This window comes from Nuphar pumila, chromosome 7, assembly GCF_984573655.1.
Source record: "Nuphar pumila chromosome 7, dmNupPumi1.hap1.1, whole genome shotgun sequence".
Classification (NCBI taxonomy): Eukaryota; Viridiplantae; Streptophyta; class Magnoliopsida; order Nymphaeales; family Nymphaeaceae; genus Nuphar; species Nuphar pumila.
The window spans coordinates 57976526-58002391 of record NC_143255.1 but is presented as its reverse complement, the minus strand read 5'-3'; the positions used below and the strand labels follow the sequence as shown (position 1 = coordinate 58002391).

At 41.2% G+C, this 25866-nt stretch overlaps 1 pseudogene across 1 annotated transcript; it reads left to right on the top strand.

The window, feature by feature from the left end:
- Positions 1-24887, top strand: LOC149832329 (gamma carbonic anhydrase 1, mitochondrial-like; annotated as a pseudogene). Its single transcript, XR_016433336.1, has 5 exons — positions 1-792; positions 21394-21537; positions 23746-23871; positions 24024-24175; positions 24364-24887. The product of XR_016433336.1 is annotated as a gamma carbonic anhydrase 1, mitochondrial-like (transcript).
- The last annotated feature ends 979 nt before the right edge of the window (positions 24888-25866 follow it).

The following is a 25866-nucleotide window of genomic DNA, read 5'->3' as shown; positions in this document are numbered from 1 at the left end:
TCGAGCCTGCCCAAAAGCTCAACGATGCTCCCTGGCTGCTGACCCTTCATACAAGCCAAGTTGACTTCGTGCAGTTGCTGCTGCTTAATAGACCTGGCCAGCCAACGGACTTGAACTGTGAACCACAAAAATAAAATAAAAATCCACCACACTACATAGCGTCACAGTGACGCGCATTTGAAGTACGTGTCATGCTCACACGAGTTAGACACTAAAATCATGCACCGATGCGCAGATATATGTTAAATGTTATTTAAAAATGTTTTTTATTTATGATAAAAATACATTATATATGTATAAAATAAAAAAAACAATTCCCATTGTTGAATGGATTATTTGAAATACTAGAAAAGCTGTGTCCTTGTGTCCCCTTGTTCAAAAAAATTGTGACACTCACGTGTCGGGTCATACCATGCAAGTGCAACCACTGTTAGACTCCCATCAGCAAGCGAGCAAGCCCTCGGGCCTCATCATATCTCTTCACCCAAAACGCCCCCAACAAATTGGGTGCGTTTCTTTTGCTCCTTCTTTTCTGCTCGATTCTCTCGACTCTGTCTCACTCCTCCTGTGGAGGGAGTTTCTTCTTCCTCTTTTTGCGGTCCAATAGAGCCTTTCATCTGAGCGCGGCCTTTGGCCGGAAAGGTACTCAGGGCGATCGTTTTCCGAGCAACAGGAATATGGGTACGTTGGGGAGAGCAATATACACCGTCGGATTCTGGATTCGGGAGACGGGCCAGGCCATCGATCGGCTAGGCTGGCGTCTTCAGGGAAACTACTACTTCCAAGAGCAATGTACGTCTCCTCTGAACGTACCCATTTATTGGTTCTCTTTTATTTTGGTGACCGTCTTCAGGAATTAGTTTCTTTCGGTTGATTTGTAGGCCTCCCAAATTTTAGATTTTTCTTGTCATTTGTTCATGAATGCCTATTGAATGGGTTCTGTCTGATCACAGAGATCGTACCCAGGCGAACATTTTAGTTCAATAGAGTGATTGTGATTTTATGATGCCTAAACCCCCCAGATATCGTGAGCGCCATTATTCGATTGATGAAAAAGCAGAGGGGTTTTTACGGGGTTAGGATTTCCGAGATGCTTGGATATTGAGAGGTTGAATAAGCTATTCGTAGATTCAGAAACTCTGAGCGTATAGTTTTCTCTGTGGATGGTTAAGCCGAGGAATAGGAAAGCTCTGTTGAATTGGTAGTCACTCTTAAGCGTTGACTAATTTTATTTTGGTGGGTGAGCGTATTGTTGCTTAAGATGTAGGGCTCCGTTTGCTGTTGACAATCGATCATTTTTGTTGTTCTTTAAGTTGTTGATCCAATGATACAGTGAGGTTATGTTGTGGATTCTGTCGTCAAATTTCGAATAAGTTCACCGGTAGTAGTATGCTGGAGAGATGTTGGCAAATTTGTATATTTTTTGCTCGTTGGGTGTTTGAGAAAGGTGCTAGAATTATCACTTTTGGCATCATCTTTTTTCCTTATGTCTGTGTCAGTATGTTTACAAGTACGTGAAGGTGTGGATTGCATTGGTCATGTGTAAGCAAGAAATAGATGTTCTTTAAGTCTTCAATCTTTCTGAATTTCTTTTGACGTTCTCATATATTTTTTTCAAATATTTTGGTCTTTTTTTTTGTTTCATATAAAGATATGGAGTAAGGACTTTGATATCTGGTAATGCCATATTTCATTTTTTTGCCTCCCATCTTCATTTTGTTGGGCTTAACACTCTCAATTTTAACATTTTGATTATTCCTTTTTCTTTTTTGAAGCTTCCGTTTCGATGTTTGGGAACAGTTAGTTCTTAGTCAAATGTCACACAAGTACTATTTTATTGATCAAACTACATTGCTAGTAAAAATGGAACTCATTGTTTCACATCAATTTGATATATTCTGAAAAGAAATGTTCATGTTTGATTATCATGCTTATTATATTATTCTTATTATGATTTATGCAACATTTTTCACAAATTAAATGTTGCTTTCCTTCTTTATATTTTGTTGCTATATGCTAATCATACAAACAATGCTGTTTGCTTAGTAATTTTTTCAGTTAGTAATAAATTAAAAGATTTCTGTATGCCGTGAAGTTTATTGTGCAATGAAATTCAAAATATTTGAAATAAAACTGGTTGATCCTCTAAAAGTTGTTTCCTAGTAACTTTTTATTAAAAAAACTTATTCTATTTTGCTTTTGTACCTTCAATCAATAGAACGGTCATAGTTTTCAGATCAAATTTTCAGTATATAGAATTGTAGTTCAAATGCAATTGCTGGTTTGCTTAGAGTCTTGCTATCTTGGCCTTAGTTTGGACACTTTGAGGTTTACCATAAACATACGTTTATGAGTCCTTGTTGGTTCTACGTTTCTTATGCAAGCTAATATCTTTATGCTTTGGTATGAATCCACTTGATTCTGGCTGTTCACGTAACCTATTATTGTAACGCCCCAAAATTTCAAACTTGTAAATCTTTCAAAATATTTGAAAGAGGCTAGAAAATCTTTTATTTTTCAGAGTTTTGTTTAATAAATTAGCAGAAACGATTTTTTTGAAAAAGGAAGACAAGTTGACAACCTTGGGTGCGTTAGCGTAAAAATTCACATTTCCAAACATATATAACTTGCAAACATTTTAATACGCCATTTGTATTAGAAATAACTTTAAGTTGTACAAAATTTGGATTTCTAGAGGAAACCCTTGCCAAAAACCAAAACATCCCGGACGGGAGCTGTCAGCAGAAACAGTGGGATCTCGAGATCTTCTCGCAATCGCACTATCGCTTGTCTTGTAACCTATTCATCACCTGTGCCCATAAAATGGGTCAGTTTCACAAAAAACTGGTAGATGCACAAGTAAGACAATATAGAATAGAATTAAGTACAAACATTTAATTTTATCATGCTTAGCAATTGAAACAAGTGAAAAACCACAACTAACATCAACAGTTAATTAGCACAAGTTAAATGCTACAACTAGCATAAGCAGTTAATTAACACAAGTAAAATGCTACAATTAACAAACAATACACAATCAACAAATAATACAAACAAGATAACTTTTGTTTTGATGTTAGCTGGCCTGCGAGTATGCGCAAGGCACGAATCATAAAAACAACAGAGACTAGTTCGGGGGTCTATTATGACATGTATTTTTAATATCCCAAATAGCTAGTTGAATATGCTCCTAAGGGGACGTTCAGTGACCGAGAGAGGATTCCCCAAAGGCATACGTAGACAATGGATTCATCTTACTTTTGCAGAAGTCTATGGGATCTACCACTTAGGATAATCTTTATTAGTCCCATCCCCTAACTTCGATAATTGGGGGCACCGAGTCATTGCCCGAGGGGTGATTGTTAACAACCTGTCCATCAGAATTTTTGTATCTTTTCCTCTCCCTTGACGAGAAACAACGGGTCGAATGAGTGCTTCAGGTTTTATTTAACTGAAGACTCATTCTGCATGCTCTGGTCTTTCGACCCAACTCGAGCATCTTGCTTGTAAAGGCGAATCATCACTATTTATGTGATTACAACATTGTGCCAGTAGCACGATTCGAGGTCACATGACCGTCTCATCCAATTATCGTAGTACTAACATGCTGCGCATGTCTACAAGTCCGCTACAATGAAAGGGGTATAGGTTTCTCAAAAGGAAATCTCATCACAATGTTTCGCAAAGATGTAATATAATACAAAACTCATGATTTGACATGATTTAACTTTCGAAACAGAAGTACAACTCTTGTGCCATTCGCACAGCATGAGATCGTCACTGATCTCTCATCCGTTTATCATAGTATTTGAATGTTGCGTATGGCTCGATACTAGCTTCGATAAATGGGATACGGGTTTCTCTATAGAATCCCACCCAAACACTTGCTCGTGCCCCTCATTGGGGTTATCTGAGTCGTATCAGATACGCAAATAGAAGTAGTAAAAATACTCCCAAATATGGCGATTTAAGAGACTTGGTTGCTATCTCACAATAGGAAGGACTTTCAAATTCTGCTTTGCAAAACTACGCATTTGGAAAACAGGTTCGCACTAGGAATCCTTTAGAGAACTAAAGTGCATAAGTGTGACTTGCATTTTTTAAAACGAGCAAAACAGGATACGCTCAAGGCTGCACTTATGCAAGTGCAAGTTAGCAAAAATACAAGTCCGTGCACAATACAGTGCGACGACAAGACGCAAGCAATGCTCATTATGCGAAACTGCACATTGAGCACAAAATGCGTAAGCAGTGCACAAAGTATGAAACCGTATCTCGACTAAATAAATACGTAAGCAGGTAAATGCATAAAGCAAATAGCCTTTGCACTTAAGTGCGGTGGCAAAGTAGATGACAAAAAGTAGTAAATGCGAAAGCAGCAGCCTGTGCACTAAAGCGCGACAACAAAGTAGATGCCAAAAAATAGTAAATGCGAAAGTAGTAGCCTGTGCACTAAAGCGCGACAACAAAGTAAATGACAAAAAACAGTAAATGCAAAAGCAGTAGCCTGTGTACTAAAGCACAACGACAAAGTAAATGACATAAAGGAAATGATAAGGATTACAAAACTGCTTCTTTGAGTTAAGATACATATATATATATTATTTATTTTCGTTTAAATGTTAAATGCTTAATTTAGTTCATCCATTGTCCTTTGCGTAACTTTCCCCTACCTTGGGGAGTCTCGGGGTTGTGCTTGCCTTCGAGAGTAAGTAACGAAGGGCTTGGGCCGCAAGGCGCGAGCGGGGGTCTGTTGTGCGAACTATGAAAGACAAAAAGCGTGAGTATACATACAAATGTTTGAAAAGAAACATACAGGGAGCGAGGCAAGTGTCAGCTACCAGGACGAGCCCGGTCCTGCCCGCAAGCACCAGGGAGGCAGGGGGTGGGCCCGACTATCAGGCTGAGTCCGACCCTACCTGCATGCACAAGGGAGGAAGGTGGGCTCGGCTGTCAGGCCGAGCCTGGCCCTGCCTGCAGTGGCCAGGGGTGAGGGGTGGGCTCGGCTGTTAAGCCAGTCGAGCCCAACCTTGGGCCCCAAAAAGAGCAGGGAGGGGCTCGACCCCTCCCTTTGCGAAAAAGGGAAACAGGGAGGGGCCGAGCCCCTCCCATGTAAACATAGGTAGCAGGGCAGGCAGGGAGGGGGCTCTGGCCCTCCATTGTAAAAAAGGGAAATAGGGAGGGGCCGAGCCCCTCCCCTGTAAACATAGGTAGCAGGGGAGGCAGGGAGGGGGCTCGCCCGCTTCACTGGGAAAAAGGGGAACAGAGAGGCATGCAAGGGCTTTGCCCCTGCCTGTCGAAAATACACAGGCGGCAGGGGCATTGCCCCTGTTGGCCTGTCGAAAAATAAGAGGTTGGGGCTTGCCCCTGCCGATCGATCAAACGCAGGCGACACCAGCCTGCTAGAAAATGAGAGGCAGGGGCAAAAACCCCTATCGATTGATCTAATGCAGGTGGCAGGGGGCATCACTCTTGACGGCCTGCAGGAAAAGAGAAGAAGAAGACAACAGAGGGAAGGAGGAAGTCGGGGGCATACCTGGAGGTCATTGGCGCACACAGGGGGTCCCTGGCTCCGATGAGGGTTCTGTCGACAGAGGGAGTGGGGTCAGGGGGTGCTGGTCAGGGCTCGTCGGAGGCATGCCAACCAGAAGAATGGCGAGAGCGGAAGTGAGGGGCGAGGGACACAACACGAGGAAGAGAGTGGTAGAGCGAGTTTCTCTAGTGAGAAACCCTCGCCCCTCACGGGGGGTGTCTTACCGAGTTTGGAACCAGGTCGGATTCGGATCCAACCCGGATTCATTTTTTTAAATACGGGGCTTTACATCTTATACAACAACAACAACTACGCCTTCATCCCAAAACAATTGGGGTCGGCGATATGAACCAAAAAAGAAAATCATTCTGGGTCTTCCACATGAATCCTTCTCCTCCAATCATTTCTATCCAATGCCATGTCCTCGTGAGGTTCAAAGCATTCATATCCTTTCCTATCATCTCCATCCAAGTCTTCTTAGGCCTACTCCGACCTCTTTTAACTAATATATTTTCCCATTTCTCCATCCTTCTAACTGGAGCATCATTAGGCCTTCGCCGAATATGTCCAAACCACCGTAACTGATTCTCTCTCATCTTATTTTCAATAGATGCAACACCTACCTTCTTACGTATCTCCTCGTTTCGAATCTTATCTTTTATTGTATTTCCACACATCCATCTAAGTATACGCATCTCAGCTACACTCATTTTTTGAATATGATGTCTCTTGGCTGCCCAACATTCCGTACCATATAGTAAAGCGGGCCTAATTGTCGTTCTATAAAACTTTCCCTTTAACCGCAATGACATTCTACGATCGCACAACACTCCTGTTGCACTTTTCCATTTCATCCACCCAACCTTTATCCTATGATTTACATCTCCATCAATTTCTCCATACTTTTGAATGATAGATCTCAAATATTTGAAACAGTCATCCACCGATATTTCTTGCTCACCAAGCTTCACTACACTCCCATCACTACTTCGTTGCTTAATAAATCGACATTCCATATATTCTGTCTTACTCTTACTCAACTTAAAACGTCTTGCTTCCAATGTCTGTCTCCATAATTCTAACTTAGCATTAACCCCAGCTCTAGACTCATCAATCAAAACAATATCATCAGCAAACAACATACACCACGACACATTTTCTTGAATTGATCTTGTAAGCTCATCCATCACTATAGCAAATAGGAAAGGGCTTAATGCATATCCTTGATGTAACCCAACCGTTATAGGAAAATTGGTTGTCACCCCTCCACAAGTGCGGACATTGGTTACTACTCCTTCGTACATATCTTTAATTATACTAATGGGGGGCTTTACATCCTATCCTCTTTGAAAATAATTTCTGCGAAATTTTATTGCATTCATTGCTAAAAGTACAAGTTAGGGTATTTCTCCCTGATATCAGCCTTAGGCTTTGAAGTACATTCCTCAATTCCCGTGATGCTGCCAGCGAACCTTGACAAGAGATATCGTCTTCGACCTAAGCACTTGGTCTCGTCGATCAACGATTACCACCGGTCTTTCTTCGAATGTCAAGTCCTCTTGAATGTTTAGATCATCATAGTGAATGATGCGTGATGGGTCGTGAACATACTTCCTCAGCATGGATACATGGAACACATGGATCTGAGCGTACTGAGGAGGCAATGCCACACATTAAGCTACCTCACTGATCTGGTCTAAGATCTCGAAAAGCCTAACAAATCTGGGACTCAGCTTCCCCTTTTTCCTGAACCGAAAAATGCTCTTTGTCGGAGATACTTTTACAAAAACCATATCTTCTGTTGAGAAAGTGAGTTCTCGATGACACCAATCAACGTAGCTCTTCTACAGACTCTGGGTAGTGCGGAATCGCTTCCGAATCATCTGCACATGCTGAGTATAGTGCTGGAGTACTATCGGAGAATCCAACTTCCGTTGGCCGACCTCATCCCAGTAGATAGGTGATCGACAAGGTCTCCCGTATAAAGCCTCGTAAGGGGTCATCCCGATGCTAGCATGATAATTGTTATTATACGCGAATTCGGCAAGACTGGTATGAGAATTTCATTCTCCCTTCCAGTCCATCATACTAGCTCGCAGTATGTCCTCCAAGGTCTGAATGGTGTGTTCAGTCCAGAGTTGTGATACGTGAAGCAGGAGCGGGAAGCGATACGTAAAGCGGGAAGCGAGGCACTTCAAAAATTTTAGGTTCTCGGAAGTGACCTAAGAAGCGAAGAAGGAAGCGATATAGGATTCAAATGAGAAGCGAAAGGGAAGCAAAAATGTAATTATATATTTTTATTTTATCAAAAAAATAAGATTTATGTCATCATTGATAAAATAAAACATATATCTAAGACAATAAATAATATAAGTTGCAATTATTTAACAAATGCATCATTTGCAACTTTACATCAAGAGAATATCATAATTCACATTCTTGTTGCAACCATTTAACAAATGCACGTAAGCACTAAATAATGCATTAAGAAAACTAATACATTTGATTAAAAAGCGTACCTTTTTTAATGAAAGAATCAAATGACTTGATTATTGTAAATCTTGTGATCTCTGCAATATAGAAAATGAGAAATCAATAAACTCAAAGATTATATAGAGATATGGTTAAATTTTTAAGCTATAAAGTTCTAAACTGTAAATTATAAGCTATAAAGTTCTAAACTATAAATTATAAGCTATAAAGTTCTAAACTATAAATTATAAGCTATAAAGTTTTAAACTATAAACTTAAAATTAACATAATCCACTACTTCACTTCATCATGCAAGGTTCAAAATAAAAATATATATCAAACCAACAAAATATTAAAAGACCATGACAAAAAAAGTAACATAAAAGTTTATAAGTTGGACTACTCCAACTACATCATCAAAAGAATAATTAAGAATTCAAGAGTTCATTAATCTGTCATCTTTCTCTTCCCCTTCAAGTCAGCAATAGATCGAGAACTTTCTGTATCATCACGTGCTTTTTGTCCTCCACGACCATGCCTTCTGCTCCTTATGTTAAAAAATAAAAATGTTCAAAAACCATAATTTAAAATATAAAAAATACATATATAGAAAAAAGTAAAAATAAAAAATACAAGATCAACATACCTTGCCTAGGCCTCCTGCTAAAGAAACGATCAATCTGGCCTTGATGAACTGATGATCGCTCTTGTATATCTGTAGTTCTACTAGTTCTATTGGATTGATTTGTATCCTCTTCAACTTCATTTGTACGTATGATTATTGGAGGTAACATAGCTCTTGGTTGCGCATCTTTGGGTGTGGATTTGGAAATAGTCTTGATTGTTGTGCACTATCATTCAAATCTCTCCAACGCATGTCCTCTAGTCTCAACATATTTTCTTCTACAATAGGAAATTCTGGATTGATATCCCATTTTCGACTAGGTTCTTCTTTATAGCAATTGTTGCACCTTTTTATAACAAGAATATAAAATATGAATGCTAATAAACAATCAATGATAGGAAAAGAAAAAAAAATACCAAAATAAAAGTACAACATAGCTTAATTATACCTGTCAATCAATCGAAGATTGAAATGAATATACACCAAGGTATCTTCATTGAGCCTATTTCTTTTAACATTGTGAATATAATTATAGGTGCTCCACACTCTTTTTGCAGAAGATGTGTGCTAATAGGTTGAGATAAAACCTTAATAGTTAATTGATGCACAGCAAGTGATACCAGTACCCTGTGACCCTGGCACGGCCAGGGAACCCGACCCACCATTTGGAATGAATGAGTGGACCCAGCAGCAGGATTCGACCACAGGTAAGTCGACTCGACGCAGGGAGATAACGCGAACCTACTCCAGAAAAAGGAATATCCGGCTCAACACCGGTCCAGGTCCGAGTTCGGACCCGAGACCCGGATCCAGTGGCCATCTTTAAAACCACGGCTTAGGGCTGCGTGAGAGCAGTTTTGGAGAATAACTACAGCTTGTTTTCTTTTCTCAGCAGCCTTACTTTCTTTCCCTGTCATTCTTTTTTCTTTTCTTTCATTACTGTTCATTGTTTACCATTTCCTTCAATTTGTTTATCAGCAACCTGTAATTGACATTGAGTATTTAATAAAATAAGTCCCGCATCACCATCTGGGTGAGCTTTATTGTTTTAAAGCCTGTTCAGCCTACGACTGTACACAGTCGTGCCTTTCCAGCCTCCATCAAGCTCACGCGAGGGTTGGAGATCGCCTCCAGCAACTGTGTCTTCGCTGCCGTTATCGCAGCCCGCTGAAGGCTGCATAAACTTGGTATCAGAGCCCAGACCTCCTCCTTCAGCTGTCGCATGGCTCAAGAGGCGAGGGACGATCCGGCACGCGACAAGGAACGGGAAGAAATCGGTACCGAAGACCCAATGATGCGCATGATGGAGATGATGACAAAGATGTAGGAGAATATGATGCGCATGAACAGAGAAATGACTGGGATCACAAAGAGGCTGGATGGGATTGACTGTCGACTCGTCGCCATCGAATCGACCGTAGGATCGAACCCAGCGACAACCCAACCAGTGGGTACCACCGTGGGCGATGGTGGTATCCTCATGGCTGCCATGATCGACCCAGCCCAACTGGGTCCTCAGCCTGCGGTATCTCAGGAGGGTTTTGGGGAAGGTCTGCGTCGGATTATCTGTCGAGAGGCGTTTCAGCAAGGTATGCCCCCCCTGAACTCTGGTGCGACTGTGATGTAGCCGACCCCGGGGCCTCTTGGAGATCCTCCCCTCATTGGTGTGAACCCCAGGCCGGGCATCGACCCACGCACTTGGGAATACAGGCTGGACCCGGCCTGCATAGGCCGAGTTTGACGCCGGATCAGTCCGTGGGTGTGCCAGCGTCAGCTCGTGCAGGGATGGGTCTGTCAACCCTCCCAGCACCCGCGCGCGGGGGTGTCGGCGCTGACAGCTCGAAGACTAAGGGGATCGATCCCCTGTGGTCCGGACATGACCCCTCAGGGACCGGTCAGGAGATTATTTTATTTGGGTCCAAACCCGATTATCGAGGACCACCCTTTGGGTTCTCAGGAGCGGGTCCGGGTCTGGCAGCCCCATACCCAGCCTACCCAGTTGGGTTTGGTTTGCAGTTCACTCCGAATCCGACCCAACCTGTGAATTTTGAACCCCAAAATGGATCCCATACCGACCCAAATTTGTATCGGACCCGGACGAAACTCCAGCTTGATCTTGAGCCGGGTCAAAACCAGACCCATATTCATATGGACCATGGATTGAGTTCGAACAAAACCTTTTATCCCCACAACTCGATCCCCGATCCGACCTATCCAAATCTGGGTCCGACGAGTAGTTTAGGCTTAGGCCCGATCCATATCCAGTCGGGCGAACCATCCCAGTTCTACACCAACCCAACTCGATACCCGAACTCTAACCAACCCAATAACCCCTTCCCGATCCAAAGCCCGGTACCTCGCCCGACCCTACACCATTATCATAACCCAAACCCTTACTACCCTTTTCCTACCCACTTAGAGCCAGTGACCCAACACAACCGCCCACCTTTAGTAGGACCCCCTTACATACCAATGCCACAGTGACAGCCACAGACGGCCCCCACCCGCGGGCAAACCAGGCTGTGACAGTTTCAGCAGGGAGCGGCGCGACCTGAGCGTCGACCACCCCTCGGTGGAGTTCGTCAGCACCAGCATCCAGGCGAGCAGTACCGCATAGAGGACAATGAAGCAGCGTGTGACGATGACGCGTTCTGGAACGAGTATCCTGCAGGAATGGTGGAGGCTCGTCAACAGAGAGCAGTGGAGCATCCCTCCACTTATGGGGTGAAATTGGACCTTCCGGAGTTTGCAGGGCGGTTCGACGCAGAGCAGTTCTTCGACTGGTCCTATGCCGTGCAGTTTTTCTTTGACTACCACACCATAGCCGAGCACCGTCGTGTCTCTCTAGCGTCTACTCGGTTGAGAGGATTAGCACATACATGGTGGGTGGAGCTGCAGCGATTGAGAGAGCGGCAGGGGCTAGAGCGTGTACTGTCGTGGGAGGAGATGCAGAGATTGATGCAATCAAAATTCGTGCCTTCAGATCATGCTGAGAGAGCCTACAAGGAGTATCTAACCCTGCGTCAAGGCACTCGTACTGTGGCGAAGTACACTGCCAAGTTCCATCGTCTTTCTCTACGGGTGCAGATCGAGGAAACTGCCCACCAACAGGTCATGAGGTACATTTTTTGTCTCCGTCCTGTTATTTCTGACGACTTTAGTTGTATTACGGTTGAGACATTAGATCAGGCCAGCAGTTATGCAATGAACGTCGAGGAAAAGTTGAAACAAAGGTAGGAATATATGACCTCCCGTAGTGAACCGTCCAGTCGACCCAAGTCGAGCTTTCCAACAGGGGAGCGAGCTCCCCTAGGAAGGAGGACTCAAAGTCTACCCCTAGAGCAGAATTTAGCAAACCTGATCCGTCCGGACCCGCATTCAATACCCGGTCTAAAACCAAACCTAGTGAGTCTACCATCCGTTGTTTTAGGTGTCAGGAGCTAGGGCATGTCGCATCTAGGTGCCCCACTGTGGAAAAAAACACCCATCTCGTCGAAGGTATTGTGGAGTCAGCATCCGAGAGTGAGAGTCACGCATGAGTCTTTGGTCGAGGATGAGGATGAGAGGGAAGTCGTAGAGTTCGACGGCAACGTCGACAATCTATTATCCATCCGTCATGTCTTGACCGCACCCCGTGAGTCGACCCCTGCAGGATGGCTACGAAACATCTTTAGAACCCGATGCAACTGTGAGGGTCACACATGTAATGTTATTATCGACACCGGTGCTTTTGAGAACATGGTGTCTGAGAGCGTTGTGTCTACCTTGAATCTGAGAACCGAGAAACTGTCTCACCCCTACAAGATGGCGTGGTTCAAGAAAGGAAATGAGGTTCCCATCACTCAACATTGTTTAGTTCGGTTCTCCATGGGGGAGCACTACCACGACAAGGTGTGGTGTGATGTAGTCCCTATGAGTGCGTGTCACATTCTGTTGGGTTGTCCTTGGCAGTTTGATCGCAAGACCATTCATGATGGCCATAGGAACACATACTCGTTCATATTTAAGGATCATAAGATAATCCTTCTCCCCATCAAGGAGACGGGGTTCTCCACGGTAGATAAGCCTGAGCGAGTTCCCCGGCTGGCAGGACTATCCTACCGGTCTTTCTTGAACCAATGTCAGGAGGATGGTTATTGTTATGCTGTGGTGGCTAAACCGTCAGTGAGTACGTCGTTACCAGTTTCTACGGACATCAACCCCCTTATTGAAGAGTTTAGTGACATTATGCCAGATGACCTTCCAGATGGTCTTCCTTCCATGCGTGTCGTGCAACATGCTATTGATTTTGTGCCAGGGTAGAGTCTCCCCAATCTCCCCGCATATCGTATGAACCCCTCCGAGCATGCCGAGTTGTTGAGGCAGGTCCAGGAGTTACTGCAAAGGGGCTTTATTCGTGAAAGTGTGAGCCCTTGCTCGGTACCCGCCTTGCTCACCCCTAAGATGGGTCCATGCGCATGTGTGTAGATAGTCGAGCCATAACCGCATCACTGTCAAATACCGTTTTCCCATCCCTCGTTTGGATGATATGTTTGATATGTTGGCTGGTGCTTCCATTTTCTCCAAAATCGATTTAAAAAGTGGGTATCACCAGATACGTATCCGAGAGGGGGATGAGTGGAAGACGACATTCAAGACACGTGATGGGTTGTATGAGTGGTTAGTCATGCTATTTGGTATATTTTGATGATATTTTGATTTATAGTTCATCTTTGTCTGACCATTTGAGTCACCTGCGTCAGGTCTTAGAAATTTTAAGGAGAGAAAAATTATATGTCAATGCGAAGAAGTGTGAGTTCATGACATCCAGTGCCGTATTCCTAGGCTTTATTGTGTCATCTGATGGAGTTAAGGCAGACCCTGTGAAAGTTCGTGCGATTGTCGATTGGCCTATCCTAAAGACTATTGGCGAGATCCGTACTTTTCACGGATTAGCCACTTTTTACCGACGTTTTGTGAGAAACTTCAGCACCCTCATGGCTCCCATCACGAAGTGCCTCAAGGGTACTAGTTTTCAGTGGGCGCCTGCTGCGGAAAAAGCGTTTACGATCATCAAAGAGAAAATGACCAGTGCCCCTGTCTTAGACCTTCCTGATTTTAGCGCAGTCTTTGAGGTTGAGTGCGATGCCTCCAAGGTGGGAATTGGCGCAGTCTTGAGTCAGAATCGTAGACCTGTTGCCTTCTTTAGTGAGAAGCTGACGCAGGCCAGGTGCCAGTATTCCACTTATAATGTTGAGTTTTATGCCGTAGTACAAGCCCTTCGTTATTAGAGACATTATCTCATTTATAAGGAATTTGTCTTGTACACGGACCATGAGGCATTGAAGTATCTGAATAGTCAAAAGAAGTTGAGTGTTCATCATGCCAAGTGGGTAAGCTTCTTGCAAGAGTACACCTTCTCGAATCGCCATCAATTTGGTACCCTGAACAAGGTGGCTGACCTATGTCACATGGGTGCGGGTGCGGGGATTCAACACTTTCAAAAAACACGGGTGCGAGGGTGCGGCAGGGGCAAAAATGTAATATATATATATAAAGGGGACAGAGAAAATCCTTTACAAAAAAAAAGGATTTGAAAAGGCAGGAGCTGTCAGTAGATTTTTTTTAAAAAAAATTTCGCAACCCATCAACAACTGTCAGCAGAATTTTTTTTTTAAAAATTTCGTAGCTCATTTCATAGGGCAAATTTTTTTTTTTAAAAAAATTCCAAAAAAAAATGGACCTAAATGATCTTGGGTGCGGTCAACGCACCCAGGATCGGGTTGACTGCACCCGCGTCGAGTCGCGTCGACGCGGGTGCGACACCCTGCTAGCCGAATCCTTGTGACATAGTGGCTGACGCTCTTAGCAGGAAGAACAACCTCCTGATGACTATGTCAATGCAGGTCATTGGGTTCGAACAATGCAAAGAATTATATCCCACGGACCCTGATTTTCAACAAGTCTGGGAGGGGTGCATCTCTTTAGATCGCACCATCGACCCCCGTTTTAGTATTCATAATGGTTACCTCTTCCGTGGGAACAAATTATGTGTGCCTGATTTCTCCCTTAGGCTTCAGTTGATTTTTGAATTACATGAAGGAGGGTTAGCAGGGCATTTCAGACATGATAAGACGTTCACTCTGTTAGATGAACGATACTTTTGGCCCAAAATGCGCAAAGATGTTGTCAAGTTCATTCAAGGGTGTCATGTGTGTCAAGTGTCCAAGGGTCATCGTCAGAATAGTGGTCTGTATACTCCGTTACCCATTCCTGAACGACCGTGGGAGCACGTATCCATGGATCTTATCGTGGGCCTCCCAAGAACGCCACGTTGTTTTGATTCAATTTTAGTCGTTGTTGACCGGTTCTCCAAAATGACTATTTTTGTTCCGTGTAAGCGAACCACCGATGCCTCTTTAGTAGCGTCCTATTATTTCAAGGACGTTGCCCGCTTCCATGGTCTACCCCACACCATCACTTCCGATCGTGACACGCGTTTTATGAGCCACTTTTGGAAGTCGCTATGGGCCTTATTGAAGACCAAGCTTCAGTTCAGTAGTGCGTACCACCCCCAGACCGATGGCCAAACCGAAGTCGTGAACCGCACTTGGGAAACTTGTTAAGGAGCCTAGTAGGGAAAATGTCAAAACCTGGGATCTAGTCTTACCTCAAGCCGAGTTTGCGTATAATAGCTCCATCAATAGGTCCACGGGCAAGTCGCCTTTTCAAGTGGTTTATGGTCGGTCGCCCACTCATGTCGTCGATCTAGCTCCAGTGTCCAGTCTCCCCGACCCAGCCCCCGATGCCTTTGATGCCGTTGAATATATGCGTGATATACATAGGCAAGTTCGGGCTAAACTCGTTGAGAGTTACGAAGCGTACAAAGCCTTCGTTGACCAAGGTCGTCGCGACGTTCAGTTTCAAGTCGGTCAGTTTGTTTGGGTTTACCTGCGTCCTGAGCGTTTTCCCGTGGACACTTATAGTAAACTGAGCCCAAAAAAATACGGTCCATTCAAGGTCCTACGACGATTAGGTCCGAATGCTTACCTCCTAGAACTGCCCAACGATTGGAACATTTCCCCGATTTTAATGTGTCTGATCTATATGCTTACTGTGGGGACAACAAGTCGTCGGAGCCGACTTCTTCCCAACCAGGGGAGAATGATGCACAGCAGGTGATACCAGTACCCTGTGACCCTGGCACGGCCAGGGAACCCGACCCACCATTTGGAATGAACGAGTGGACCCAGCAGCAAGATCCGACCACAGGTAAGTCGACTCGATGCAGGGAGATAACGCGGACCTACTCCACAAAAAGGAAGATCCGGCTCAGCACCGGTCCGGGTCTGGGTTCGGACCCGAGACCCGGATCCAGTGGCCATCTTTAAAAGCACGGCTTAGGGCTACGTGAGAGCAGTTTTGGAGAATAACTACAACTTGTTTTCTTTTCTCAACAGCCTTACTTTCTTTCCCTGTCATTCTTTTTTCTTTTCTTTCATTACTGTTCATTGTTTACCATTTCCTTCAATTTGTTTATCAGCAACCTGTCATTGACATTGAGTATTTAATAAAATAAGTCCAACATCACCATTTGGGTGAGCTTTATTGTTTTAAAGCCTGTTCAGCCTACGACTGGACACAGTCGTGCCTTTCCAGCCTCCATCAAGCTCACGCAAGGGTTGGAGATTGCCTCCAGCAACTATGTCTTCGCTGCCGTTATCGCAGCCCGCTGAAGGCTGCATCATTAATGCTCTCAACTCAGGTGTATCACCACCATAAAAACGCCACCAATTAAGCACCGACATTGTAGGATTCAATACATCTATTCTTGCTGCATTTCGGCTAAATCTTTCACTTCTTGATGCAAAAGCCACAAGTTGTGACCTATAAAGTGTAGAGAGCTCTTCATTTTTAGCAGATATGACTTTATAGCGCGAGCATTGCACCGTCTAAGATATCATTATCCTTTTCTGTAAAAAAAAAATGTTTAATAACTATAACAAGAAAATACAAATGAAATAATAAAATAATTAAATAATTAAACTTTAAACTTTATTAAATAGATAGAATAAAATTTTTATAACCCCTCCTGCTGCTGGGATCTTGAGATACTCTGACTCGTAATATTTTGGAGTAAGCATGTGGGCTAGACTATGGAGAGGCACATTCATTCTATCCCATCTATTTGAGATAATCTTATGAATCTTTTCATACAAATCTGGTTGTCCTTTTAGACTGTCTTTGATTTCTCCTAACATGTTGTCCATGCCTTCATACACTTCACCAATTATAGGGCCTTCTTGATCACAAAATTTAATCATTTTATATATGGGTTTTGTAATCAATAATGCTAAACGTACAGAATCTCAATATTATTCATCAAGAACAGTTGTTTTTATTGTAACAACTCTTTTTTTTTCATAGTTTCATCCGTGCATGATTGCTTTCACTCGATCCATCTATCTGAAATTACTGTGAGCTTCAAGTTCTCCCTCACATCAAGCAAGCGTTTCAAAGTAGTATAATGTGAAGCAAACCTTGTTTTTGCAATCTTTATTAGCTCTAATTTTTCATTGCTTCTAAAGATTGCTAGTGCTTTTGAATTATTTGTGGTATACTTCATAATTATTTACTTTGCAAATATGTTTTTCTCAACCAATGAAACTCATATGCCAAATCCTTAAAGATCAAATTAAGTGTGTGCACAACACAAGGTGACCAAAAAATATATTTATACGTTTGTTTTAATTTTTCACCTGCTAACTTGCAATTTGTTGTATTGTCTGTAATCACTTGCACTACATTAGAAGGCCCCACAAGTTTAAATCCCGTCTTCAAAAGCTCGGCAATGTTTGCAGCTGACTGTTGCACATTAGAAAAATCGCTTGCATATAAGAACATCGAGCCAAAACAGTTTGATGCAAGTATATTTATCAAGTGTTTGTTCTTGATATTTGCCCAACCGTCAGAGACAATGGAAACTCAAAACTCCTTAAACTTTTCTCGAAATTCATTTAACTCCATGTGAACACACTCTTTCTCATTGTCAAGCAACGTTGTTCGTGCTTTTCATATGATGGGGGTTTATATACAGGCACTTTACTAACTGTAGATATCATCTCTTCCCAATATGGTGATTGAAGCACATTGAAAGATATGCCATTTGCATACAAAAATCTGATAATTTTATGATCTACATCATCTCTTTCTACCTTTTTAAAGATATCACGAATATCAACTGTGTTTCGGCTTCCACTAGATGATGTAGTCATTACTAATAGGCTTCTTCGGTTTATCAATTCTTGATCTCCTCAACTCAAATGCACTTGATGAAACCTCCACTCGTCGAACTTGCCTCTTAATTTTTTTTTGCCAATTCTGCATTTTTTGCAACTACAGGACAAAAGGCAATCTCAACACTTTGTCCCTTTGGAGATCCCATGAGATGTGCAAAAACTCGAGTATATGACCCATGATAAATATTTTTGTAGTGCCTGCACATAAAAACCTAGATTCCACCTTGCTTTCCTTGCCCACTCTTCTTTTGTTTCAATACATGCCGCCATAGGACAGTTATTTTATGCATGCTAGGTGGTTCATCATTTTGGTCATCTTCAGAATAGTAGTCGTCCAAGTTATATTATTCTTCATCTTCCTCATCAAAACAATTTTCTTTTATGTCCTCAAACTGATATGGCCAGTCAGAAGACCCCTTGCCTTTTCTTGCATTGTCATTCCCAACACCACTAGACGATTCATGCTCCAAATTGCAAAAATAATCATCATAATTATCATGATCGTAGTTTGTGATGGTCATGAGAGTGTCAATGTAATAGGGGTATTTTGGTCTTTTACTTATATAGGAGGTATTTTGGTCATTGTACATGTCTATGTAATATGAGTAGTTTCTTTTTGTTTTTTATTTTGATTGTAAATATTAAATAGGCCATGGGCCTTATGGTAAATAGCCATAGAATTGTTGGGATCTCGCCAACGGCTACATTTCTAGCCATTGGGGAGACCCCAACAGCTATATGGCTCTCCTCTTGTATGGATAGGGGTTGTAACCCCTCCTCAAATATATGTTTTTGCTTAGAGCATTTATGGAATACAAATCCTATATTTTTATCTTTGTTGTGTGCCCTGATTTGTGTGGATTTGTGTTTATGTAATTGACCCGTAAGTAGTCATTGTGATTGTGTATATCCATAAGTGACATTTTTGTATTTCATTACAATACAAGGGTTGAGCTTGGGCTGGTCTCAGTTAAGCTCTCAATGGTAAGAGCAGGCATGAAGACCAATTAGACCTAACTTGGAACCAGCTGTGTTCTGATTGGGCTCGAGCCTAGGCCCAGTATATATTGTCACCAGGCCCAGTATATAATGTTGCCAATTAGAAAAAACTTGGCCCATCATGTACTATTGAACAAGCCTTGGTTTGGGATGGAGAGGGCCCATTTGGGCAAAATTTCTGCCTAGTCCGAGCTTGAATCTGCTTCATGTTGGGTCTAGCCTAGGCCCTGGTCAAACATTTTCGGACCCAAACCTGGCCCACTTTTGAGCTGCTTGATGTCCACCTCTGCATGTAGGCATGACCACCAACCTCTTGAACCAGTCCAGCATTCATCGGCCATAGTTTGTCTCCAGAGAAAAGAATGAAAGACCTCTTCTGAACACACTTTGAGTGGGCTTGGGCTTGGACATAGCTCTTCTTGGACCCCCGGTATTTGAAAAGTCTAATCAGGCTGAGGCATAGGGCTGTTGACATTCAGTGGTGAACCCAAGATGAAGCCTGATTGAAAATATGATCTGGGTGGTCTTGTAAAAAAATTTGCACTGACATCCAAGCTAAGGTTGATACTTATTGGGCTAGGCCTAGGCTGAGATACATTCATGCTGGCCCAAGATTTGGGTTTATCCAGATCCAAGCCTATGTAAAAGTATCTCCAAACAAGATACTAAGATCAAGACCTTAATATTCTTGATAATAAACCCGGCTCACATGCACAATAAGAACATTTTAGAACACTTGTGCACAAAAGCACAACTCACAAGAACTCACAAATGCACAAAGGCATAAAAAATATTGGAATCACTTTATTGAGCACTTGGGCTTTGACTCAAAGCCATGAGAAATACAAGAGGGGAAGCCCCTTATTTATAAGGAAGAAAAGGAGCAACATAGGGGGCTCCCAAGAGAGTCGTTGGGAGCCCCCAACGGTCACATATGTGACCGTTGGAGGCTCCCCAACGACTCTTTGGGGAGCCTCCCTATGTGGCACAAAAAGACAAAAACAAAAAAGAAAAAGTAAAAAAGAAAAAGCAAAAAAAGAAAAGGAAAAAGCAAAGGTACAAGCATATTCCAAAATGGAATATGCGTAAAACAGGAATTTACAGAAATGCCCTTTTGGGTGAATAAGAAAAAAAAATCTATATATATATTTATATTTATATTCATATATATATATAGATATATATACATAGTATATATGTATATATAAGATTACAATTATCGATACATAATTTAACAGCCTATCCCATCTTGGGCTGGTTCCTTGAAGCCAATGCAACCCAATGTTCACCTCTACTTTTAAGTGAAATGAAGGATGTTGCACTTGTACATCAAGTTGGTAGCTTTGTAAACCACAATGCTGCCATCCATAATCATCCTTCATTTGATTTAAGTCTTTCCCATAGTGCTTTCCTCTGGCATGAGTACAACGAGATTCATTCACCTCTTTGCTGTTTACCTTGTAGGTGTCAAACTCATGGACCATCTGTTTTCTAAAATCTAGTGCAATGATTGAAGAAATCTACCATAACTAATATGGTCTTGATTCTTCATCAACTAAGGGGAAACATTGCATGTTTCACTTATTCTTTTGTAAATCTCAATAATGGACATCAAGCTGAGAAAGAATGTCTTGGAGCACTGCAATAAGATTAGTTGAAAGGAATCATTGGAAGAAAAGTACTAGTTTGAGCTTATTTTTCCTATTATGTTGCCTTGTGGTTTATATATATACCTATTCAATTATGACATTGTAGTCTTTACATTCCCTTTTTGTTCTCATGTTTGACTAATAGATGTATTTTAATTGATTCTCTTTTTCTTCACATCTTCTCATATTCTTAAACCTTGACATGCACGTGTCTATGCTAGGCCCTGCAACAAATATATAGCATGATTAATCTTTTTTGGGTTTTCTCTTTTGATTTCCTTTGTTTTGTCTTTTTGTTAATTATTCTGTATAGCCATTGCCCTGATCATTCTCTTTGCGGACAGAATGCATATTCTCTAGCAACAGAAAATATATGTTTTCTTAGTCAGTTATGCTCCTTTGTTTATTTCTCATTGCAATTCTAATTGTGACATTGTAGTCTTTACATTCCCTTTTTGTTCTCATGTTTGACTAATAGATGTATTTTAATTGATTCTCTTTTTCTTCACATTTTCTCATATTCTTAAACCTTGACATGCACGTGTCTATGCTAGGCCCTGCAACAAATATATAGCATGATTAATCTTTTTTGGATTTTCTCTTTTGATTTCCTTTGTTTTGTCTTTTTGTTAATTATTCTGTATAGCCATTGCCCTGATCATTCTCTTTGCGGACATAATGCATATTCTCTAGCAACAGAAAATATATGTTTTCTTAGTCAGTTATGCTCCTTTGTTTATTTCTCATTGCAATTCTAAATTTCAAATTGATAATAAAAATGAGTATTTGGTTCAATGTGAAAAACTTCTAACTTGTTCATTTTCAAAATAACCATAGTATCGTAGCATCGGACACTCATGAATATCTTTGACAAAGTTCCAACTGTTCATGAAGATGCATTTGTTGCTCCAAGTGCTTCAGTGATTGGGGATGTACAAGTGGGACCAGCATCATCCATTTGGTATGGCCGTGTTTTGAGAGGTATGCATTAATGTTGAAATGTGTCTTTGATTATGTGTAATGTTATGAAGCAACATTTTCAGATAAGTCTTCTTCCTGTTTAGAGATTGTTGTATTTGAGACTAAGTGGCATTAAGGCAAGGAATACTTTTCAGAGTATGTTCATCATTTTAACATTTAATGCAAGGCTGCCATGTCAGTAAAAGATTCACATTAACTTTATTTGAAGCGCTTAGTAGGAATCCCGATTCCTAGGAAGCAGTTGGGAATCCTAATTCTCACTCGTGACACTATTTGGATGCAGTTTTTTTTTTAATTTTAGTAATGTGATACTATTGGGGTATTTTTGTAAATTCTGATATAATATGAATATATTTGATTATTGCTTCATAAGTTTGTCTTTTTAAAAGAAAGGAATCAAGGATTTTCTTAGTTTAGAACTTTAGATCAATGTTAGAATTGGTTTAGGGTCTAAATCAATTTTGAAAACGATTCAGAGGAGAACCAAACCGAATCGATTTTGGTCAAAGCTTAACCATCAAATGACACGTCATTAAAAAATAAATTATAAAAATATAAAAAAATTATTTAAACACCCTTACAAATATTAATATTAAGCCGAATTATCCCTTCAGAAAATTGTTTTTTTTTTTTTTCGTTTTGTAATGATTCTTACAACAATGCTTTAGATTGGAATTAAATATCATTTTATAGGTATGGATCTATAAAACACTTTCTACCCTTAGCATTCTTTTTTAATGATTTAAAATATCATGTATTCACTAATTTATTAGGCTTATAAAAAAACTTTTGTTAGCTTAGTTGAAGTTTCTTAGATTTGTAATATATGTGATTAAAATATGATTTTTTGAAAACTTGTCAAATTTAAGTGAAACAAGATTGCATCATTGCTGCTTTTCATTTTTTTTTTTGAGAAAGCGTGCTCTTTTTACCCTTTTTACTGAGAAAATGGTGGCTACTCTTGTGGTAATTTTCTATGAGATTTTTTCCTCTATTTTAAAGTATATATCCCTGCCGTCACTTTTTGTGTTGCAATGGGGATATCATTTGATCCGATTATTTACTTGAGATAGACATAACATGCATTTGAACCAATTGAATGATCATTAAGTAATACATGAAGTATTCTACCACATTCAAATGTTTTGGTTATATTTCTAGAAAGCTGTTTTGACCCATTTCACAGTTATAGGAAGAGATTTTTAAATGCAACCAACTTTTTAGCAATTAGAAATTTTGTTCTTTTTGCTTCTTAAGAAAATGGGAAGGGATCCAGCTATATGTAAATTGCATTTCTTCCTGAGCTGTTCTCAAGGGCCAATTGATCTTTTTGCTCTTGTATAAAAGGTGGTTTACCTGTTGTCCCCACCTTTTTTCTCTAATTATAAAATGGGTTCCTGTGTTTTATCTCAATAGAAAAAAATTGACGATCATCTGCTCGAGTGTGTCATTTAAAGAAAGGCATCTCCCAGTCATGCTTTTCTTCATCATTGAGCCATGTAAAGGTGGATATATTCTTTGGTCTAGCTGCTCATGCAAACATGACGTAATTCTGTCGTCTAAGTTGTGAACGACGCTTGGGACGTGTGAGTTGTGTTATAATTCTCAGCAGAGTTACTGGAAACGCCTAGCTAAGTGGGGAAGCACACTTCCTCGAAGCACGTTTCGGAAGCTCAAAACGTCACACTTTTGAAACGTGCTGGGAAGCACCATTTTTTTGAGAAGCATGCTTCCCTTTTATGGGAAACACGCTTCCCATTTATGGGAAGCGCACTTTCCCCTCACTTCCCCCAGTTTTTTCACTTTTTTTGTATTTTTTTATTATTTTTTTCTCTTTTTTTCGCTTCCCCCTCGCTTCCTAGGTCGCTTCTGGTTCGCTTTCGAGACGATTCCTGATTCGTTCCTAAGTCGTCCCACGCTTTCTGCTTCCTAAAATTTTGAAAGTGCCTCGCTTCCCGCTCCCGCTTCCTCGACTGGCAACCATGATTCTCAGTCATTCTAAGTTGGAACAGTACAGCAACCAAGTTTGTAGAAGCACTTTTCTCTATAAATAGCCTGACAGAAACCCCATTGATGGTCCTTTTTAAACAAAAATGGTTGTAATTTTTTGGTTATGTTTGTTCATAGTTCTGTCTAAGATCTTGCGGGTATTGAACTTCTTTTTTAAATTACTTTTTTTCATATACTGACTACTTGTGGTCATTACAGGAGATGTGAATAGTATCAGTATTGACTCTAGAACAAATATCCAGGACAATTCACTTGTGCATGTTGCAAAATCTAATCTGAGTGGGAAGGTCCTGCCTACTATCATCGGGGACAATGTCACTGTGGGCAACTTGCTTTGTTCATTTTTTGCCTTTGTAGTTTTTTCATTGATCTCTATGTAATGTTGATGCTATATTCATTGAAGTTCTTAAATTTCCTCATCTTGGGGGCATAAAATAGCAAGATTTATTTAATATAGTTTTTTCTTATGTGAGTAGGTCATAGTGCTGTGTTGCATGGATGTACGGTTGAAGATGAGGCCTTTGTTGGAATGGATGCAATTCTGCTTGATGGGGTGGTTGTCGAGATTCATGGTATGGTTGCTGCTGGGGCACTTGTGAGGCAGAATACCAAAATTCCCTCTGGAGAGGTACTGTCTCAATTCCCCCTTTTTTCCCACAATTGCTGTCCGATGCTAAATTTGGGGGAGAGAATAATGATTCTGATAATCAGTGGTCAATTTTTGTTCATCACATGCAATATCATGTAGCACTTCCAGGAATTTTTGTTAACGAGTTTTTGGCAGCCAGTTACTGAATTTCAGTCATCAAAATCCAGGTTTGGGGAGGCAATCCAGCGAAATTCCTCCGGAAACTTACAGAAGAGGAGATTGCTTTCATCTCTCAGTCAGCTACCAATTATTGCAACTTAGCACAGGTACATGCAGCAGAAAATGCAAAGACTTTTGATGAGATTGAATTCGAGAAGGTGCTGAGGAAAAAGTTTGTGAAACGAGACGAGTATGATTTGACGCTGGGGGTTGTTCGTGAAGTTCCACCGGAGCTTGTTCTTCCAGAAAATATTTTGCCTGACAAATCAGCTAAAACATCTCGATGATCTTTCTATGGGCACCGTAATTAAGCTACCAGTTTGCAAGGTGGTTTAGTTTTTTTCTTTGTGAATTTGGCAAATTAGTTCTCTAATAAATTTTGGGGGATAGAGTTAACTGAAATTTTAGTATCCAAATTGATCAGCATGATGCTGTCTGTGGTGTACTGTTCTTTTAGGGTGGAGCCTGGCTATGTTAAGAACTTTTGTATTTTCAGGTTTACCAATTTCAGGATTCTGGTTTTTCATGCTTGCATTATCTGGAGCAAGTCATTCTACTATATAATCTAAATTTTGATGCTGTGTGCATGGGACCTTTTACTACTATAGACAGCAAATTTGCAAAAATGTTGCTAAACCCTGATCAATAAAAAGGTTGCCTCTTGCTGTATTTAGAATCTCTCTTTCTAAAAGAGTGGTAGTTTCCTAGTTTTCCACAGAAGACAGATGGACTTGACTAACCACTTCTTGGTTTGTATTGCATCAGAGTTGTTGGACTCAATGACTCGGAATGCCTCACCAGGTGGTAGCCATGACTAGATGGACCCACTCAAGAGCCCTTGATTACTTCTGTATCTACTAACATTTGGACTCTTCTGAGTCTAGGAAGTCCAACAATGCCTCTAGGGATGGTAAAGAGCGATGGTCACATGCATTAGCTGTCACCACAAGGATGCATTATGCTGCCTGCTGGAGCATTGATTACTGAAGCTGAAACCCCAAACCAGTTCCATGTTGGGCTAACCCACACAAGCCTAGGCAGGAATGTCCCAATCCGCTCTTTGAATGATGGTATCCCAAAAACAATCATCAAGGCAAGGCAGCTGTGATTCAGATCCGTTGTGGACAATGTTAGACCTGTTATAAGACCCATTCAGCCAATTATTATCGGGTCGTGTTGGGCTAAAAGGAATGTCCAGATTGGACCTGTTTTCTCCATCGTGTAATCTGTGCTTGGAATAACCCAGAACAGACATTTTATTTGTCAAATACCTATTTTTTGACAGTGTCTTAAGAATTCTGTATTCGGTCCTGCCGGTAAGATGGAACTGTTCAGGACAGTGAATGGATGGGAGTTTACGTTTAGCTTTTGAGCGCCTAAAGAAGTGCAGAAAATCCCAACTAGATCACCTAGGGTTTGATGAAGGGAAGGTAGTGCTCCTATCATGATATCTTGAGAGCGGATGCGATATAAAAAGACAAAAGTTGTGGTTTTGGTGCTTTCGGCTAGTG